Genomic DNA, 6282 nt, shown 5'->3' on the forward strand with positions numbered 1-6282 from the left:
AAAAAAAAATCCTCTTTTTTTACTGCTATCTACATCCACTTCTAGGAAATAAACTTCTCTTCCTATCCCCCAAACTCTCTCTACAGTAATTTCCATTGACTGCAGGGGTGTCTGCTGGTGATAGTGAAGCTGATTGACTTCAAAGCCACTGTTGTTGCCGCACTTGGCCAAGAATCTGCTCATGACTGTAGCAGATGTTTCTAAGGTTTTTTTAAGGTGGTTTTTTCTTTCTTTTTTTTTTTTTTTAATAGACCAATGAGAACCTTATGGAACAGTTTTTTACTTAAGTCCTGGACTGAATGCCAGCATGGCTACACTGCATGATTTCAAAACCCTCTATCAGAATTGTTGTGCTTGTAAGAGGCAAGTTTCCCTTATCAGCAGGTAAAAGCATATTTTCACTCTTGCCAGCTCCATGATGTTAGATAATTAGCAGATTCCTGTTTAGTCTTAATTGCTTTACCTTAACAAGTTGTTGTTGTTGTTGTTGTTTTTTACAGTTTGTTTAAAAATTTCACAGTAAGGTTATGTTGTAAAGGAACATTGAATGAAAATTCTGGAGAGTTCACATTGAGTACTGAATCAGAACGGCTTTGATTAACCCACAAACTTAATCCTAAGTTCTAGAAATATCTGCTTTTGTATTGTTTACCTTAGACATTTCTCCAGTAACTCTAGACTGAGCTGGAACACTCCTAAATGCCCTTAGAATTGAGAAAAACACTACTTTGGCAATATGACAGCGAAGTTATGAACCTGTAATGTTCTAAGAAATAAAGATACCAGCAACCATGCAAACGTTGGAATCTGTAACTCACCACAGTGCACCAAAGATGATACAAAGTCAGAAGATGGAGGTAGAGATACAAAGTCAGAAGATAGAGATATCTTCAGAAATAGAAAACTCTATGGCAAAAATAAGTAGCATTGAAAGAGGCAAAAGATACCTGCCAGAAGGATGCTGGAGAAGTCAGAGTACCTGCTGTGGACTTTGCTGCCTGGAGTTTGTAAATGGCAAACTGAGGATACAAGGAAGAGAGAAAGGATAACCTAATACTTTGATTCTTACAATGAATATAATCTGTTAGACTAGCTTATGCAGGGTGATGTTAATGGAAGGTTACCTTATTTGCCATAGTTAACAGCAGTTTTGGGAGTAAGCAGCTTTTTATTTGCTTCATTTACTTAGAAAGAAACAAATGAACAAATAGATTGCCTTTATTTTATTTTACCTTCTTCCACCTCCCAAAGAGGAAGGCTGATGTTTTCATTAAGCTTTACCAGCTGGCCATATGGGATAGTCAGTAGGTCAGTATGTAAATACTTACATAGTGTATTAGCCCTTTCTTATTCTTACAACATTTTTGTTTACATTTCCCAATCCGATAGTATTTAAGCTTGATTCCTTTGAGCCAAACACTTCATGATTAAATGCAGTGCATAGCAACAGAGAAATAATTATCGTTTTTAACCCACACATATGCATAAGCCAAAAAAAAATCTCTACTTGACAAAGAGAGTATTGACTTCCCATGTAGTCTTTAGAAGGTCATTTAACTTCATGCATCCAGTTCACAAGATTTTAATGCCCTTTACATGGACATATAATGTATGCGTGTAAATGTCTGAAGCCACCTGATGGAAGATACTGCAAATTGTTCTGTAAAGCAGAAGAACTACAAAATTACAAAAGAATTACAAAAGATATGGTCACTTACATCAGTAATAGTTCAAAACCATTAACTCCTTGGTCTTTGAAGGGCCAAATTACTCAGAGGATAAATAGATATCCTTATTTAAAAGTTGTCCTCTTTGAAAGACTTCCCCAAACATTCAGCCAAAGCACAAGGATTTCCTTTAGGAAGCCGGATGCACCTTTTTCAGTGACTATAGCTGGGCTTTGGATTATGTATCTCTTGGAATTCCAAACTGTTAAGAAAAACAACAGCAGTTTATTCAGTAGCATTACACACAGATAGGATTAAATACTTGTTACATGGCTTACTTTTAGACTATAGAATTGCCTACCTCTTGTAAAAAGCACTGCAGGGTAGGTAGGATTATGGTCTGAACATGTGTAAGGACTGGATAATTTGTCTCGTCATTATCCGGTAGATTGAAAATACCTTATTACACCAAATACGGCACGTTTCTTACTTTAGGTCAGCATTATTGTATTAACATTTTAAAATGTTATTAAATATATTAAAATATATAAATGTATAAATGTATACTTATATATTTATATATATATATATTTATATATATATACGTACATTTATATATAATATTTTAAAATCATTGGTTTCTTTTTCAAAGGTACTGTAATTGTTTCCAAGAGTTCTGTCCCCTGCTGTTTCTAACTGGGGGAAAACTGTCTTCTCAACTTGAAATCAGTACTCACAAAATGGGCTGATTGTATCATCACATTCAAACTCTTTCAGAAGTTAGCCTGGCTCCTGTAAGTTATAGACACAGCTGTTGAACCAGTGGGATGAAGTAGGGAAATGGCTCAGAACAGACCTCAGCAGTCTCTGGACCCCTGACATTTCCTGTTTGACCTAGGACACATGCAACAGCTTCCTTGTTGAAGATCATAGACCAGAAGGAGCAAACAAATCTCTTGGCTCCACTTTTGAGGCAGGTGTCCCCTCTCTTGATATTTCCTGTGGTGTGGGAGACATTGCCAGCTGTCTGTTCAGTTCATGCAAGCAGTTTGTCTGAGAACTGTGGTTAGAGAGGGGAGCAGCCTTCGTGGGACTCTGGTATCAGATATGATGAGGGAAAGAAAATCTATGTTGAGGTGTTGTACTGTAAATAATTATTCATATTAAGTCTTTAGAACAAAAATTCACGTTAATAGTACAGCTACCAGATACCTTATTTTATGAGGTTACTTGGATTTCAGGTGTTGTATGAAATAAATACTATAGGGACACAGGAATTATACTTAATGCACACATACTGTCTTCCTCTGAAGTACAGGTCATTTATTTAACTCAATTATTGTTAAAACACTTGATTGCTTGATACTTCCAAAGTTGTACTTCTTGGCCATATAGTCATCATTTTTTATCTTTATTAGAGAAAGAAGTAGTTTTGCTTTCAATATCTCACTGGAACTACCACTGCTGTTGACACGACTTCAAAGGTTTGCATCATGACCTTAGTTCTGTTTTCACATATTTAGGTTTCTCCTAATTTTTATCTTCTTGCTTAACATACCACTTGAAATCTTGCTCTCACTTTACTTCCAAAGCTTAGATGTCTTCTAGCTTCCTCATAACTTTCTAAACTTTCCCACAAAACTTCATTTCACTTGTGTCTGGGTTTCAGTCATAATCCCTGCCTATCCTGCATCCTGAGACTAAATAGAGCCCTCTACTTGCCCGGCATCAGGGTATCTAAGCTGATAAATATCTAAGTGGGTAGATGATAAACCTGCAAGTCCTCTGTGCATTTAGCCTCACTTATTTGTGAACCCTATCTGGATACGCGTCTATCTGCTTCACACAACCAAGATATTTTTCTCTTGTTTATATCTGCCATATCTTTGTACTTTCTTTATCCTGCCAGCAATGCTACTGCCTTTCATGGCAGATAGTCAAATAATCTGGTGCTGGTTTTTATTTCCCGGCTCGTAGCCACTTCTAGCAACATTTTTACCAGTGGTTTCTCAGAGGTAGGCACCATTCACAGATAGCTAAGCCATCTTCCTTCTTTGTTTGGATTCTCCATAGCAGCCTGGCTTGCTGGTCTCCTAGCTCCCCACTTTAGAGCTGCTATGAATAATCCCACCAAATTCACATTACTATCATAATTCCTAACGGTGATCTTTGCAACTCCTGCATCCACAGTTTTCAAAGAGTTCATCCCTTTACAGTACATCAAGGGCACTTCTCAGAGCAGTGCAGACACCTTCTACCTGAGATGTTGTCCCTCTTCTTTCCAGCTCCATTGACATTACTTGCACCTGGTACCACTTGGGGCACTTTGTCCACAGGTGCTTTATGCTCTGCTTTATGGTTCACATGGAAACCACAGCTGAAACTTAGCTGTTAAATATGCCTTTCCCCTGATATTCATAAAATCCACAGTAATCGTGAGGTATGCAAATCCTTTCTAGTGAAAAATGTGGGTAAGTGATCTCTAAGGGAACAGATGTTTGTTTCTTATCTTTTGCTGAGAATTAGAATGAGAAAGAACAAAAAAAGGAGGGCTAATCTTGTAATCAGGCCTGCAAGTGCATTCTTACCTATGGACTATTGCTACTGTTTTCCTCCATTACCTTGTAGAAATCAGGAATGATTCTTGCAAATAATCTTGTAGACTTTTATTAATATCTTTGCAGATCAGAAGCAATTCAGGCTTATATTGTGCCAAAGGTCTTGAAAAATGGGATTTTGAAGCTGATGGCAGTGACTTGGTAATCATACTATAATTGATGATTATTTTGAAAGAGTAATAATTTTCTTGAAAAAGTAACACCAGCTTCACATCATTGTTTCCAAACCCTTTTGGTTATGCATTGCAGATGACTCTCTCCTGGTAAGCTAGTTTGCTTATTACTTCTAGGGTTTCTGTGCTGGGAAAATGGGTTGCAAAAGAGACTGTGGGTATCATGACCTCATCATTCATATTCAAAAGAAGAGTAGCAAGATTGCCATAATATATTACTTTGTAAAATTATAACCCTGAGAAGTAATAAGACTCAATTGCATTTTTTTGGCAATGTTCTATTTAAGAAAGTATCTGTCTCATGACTCTAGTTTATTCTTTGTCTTGATCTTTGGTCAGCAGTCCTCATGAGGATTTTTCGTCTCCTCAAACCTTGCATCAGATAAATCCCTCTTTTCCTGTGGTCCTTCAGCCTTTGCATATGTGCCCTTTCTAAAGCATTAACAGTTGTGTCTAAGAAACTTAAGCTACAGTGCTTTATGGTGCTGGAGAACAAATGCAGACTGCACAAGGAGCTTTTTTCCCTTTTGCTCTGCACACTACTTGGAACAAGAATATTCCGTCCATTGAGAAGCGTGCTGGATGCAGTGTGCTGAAATTGTCCAAAATGGAGTGAAAGTACCTCTGTGCAGTCTTGTGTAAAGCTCATTGCTAAGCAGAGGATGCTGAAATAGGTTTTGCTGATTATCTGTATACACACTGCAAAACTGAGGAGATCATTAAACAAGGTCAGATTTACTCCTTTAAACTAAAAGTTGAAAGAAAGTTGAATTCATAACTAATATGTCATCATGGTCTTTTAAATGAAAGGTCAAGGAAAATACTGTGTGAGGAAATATAGTTTTGTAATACAAAATAAATTTCAGAAGGTGGCCTAGTAGTTTCCTTCTAGTCTGCTTCCTACGTATACTGTTTTCTTTTAAAAGCTTTTTGTAACTCTTGCCATCCTCAACTTGCATCCTTGAGACTCTTATTTTCCTCTGAGCTTATATCTTAGTGTGAACAGTGTCTGCTATTCAGGTAGAGCAGGTTAACACCATGTTGAGTATTAGTGGCAGAATAACATTCAGGTATTTGTGTTTTATTTTGGAAGAGATAACAGTAAAAGCATGGAATATTTTTGCCCATGGTGTGGGTGATAAAATCCCCTAGGAGCTTAATGATGTGTCATTTTTGTACAGGTTTTTTTTTCCCCTTACATCACAGTTTAAAATGTGTTTCCCTGCTGTAGGTCCTCAAAGGAATTTACAGTTGTCCTTTTAAGCAGGCATTTATGCTGCTCAGCAATTTGTACTGTCCATTGTGATTCATTTTATGGCTTGCTCTGTCTGCCTATCTGCCGTGTGTTCCCCTGTAGAAGGATTTAAGGTTGCCAGAAAGAATATGTCTATGTACAACAAGCAGAAACGATGCATTGGATGTGCACTTCATGGAGCTTTAAATGCTTTTAGAAAGGGAAGTGTTAAAACTGAATAGATGACGTTAGTACCACCAAAGAAAGAAAAAAAAGTGCCCTGAAAAGCTGTATTGACTAAATCTCCTAACAATGCTCGTGATTTTCCTATATCCTGCTCTGTGTTTTTGTATGGATTTTTCATAGCACAGGCAGACGTTCCCCACGCTGTGATTCAGCGTCTGTTCCTAGCCATGCTCTTGCACGATTTTAACCTGATTTCACGGGAGGAACAGGGAATGAAACACTCTAGCTCATGGTTGTCAGCAGTGAAAAATAGCCAGGAATCAGACAAACAGCTTCATTGCTGAGATTATTTCCGGGATAAAAACTCTTCCAACAGCTGTTTGCTTTGGCCACTGCTCAGGTCT

At 37.5% G+C, this 6282-nt stretch overlaps 1 protein-coding gene across 1 annotated transcript in view; it reads left to right on the forward strand.

Annotated features, from left to right (window-relative positions):
* Positions 1–6282, forward strand: part of NAV3 (neuron navigator 3) — a 396053-nt gene that overhangs the window by 130492 nt on the left and 259279 nt on the right. The gene's annotated exons all lie outside the window — the stretch shown is intronic.

The sequence above is a fragment of the Meleagris gallopavo genome, chromosome 1 (genome assembly GCF_000146605.3).
Source record: "Meleagris gallopavo isolate NT-WF06-2002-E0010 breed Aviagen turkey brand Nicholas breeding stock chromosome 1, Turkey_5.1, whole genome shotgun sequence".
NCBI classification, from domain to species: domain Eukaryota; kingdom Metazoa; phylum Chordata; class Aves; order Galliformes; family Phasianidae; genus Meleagris; species Meleagris gallopavo.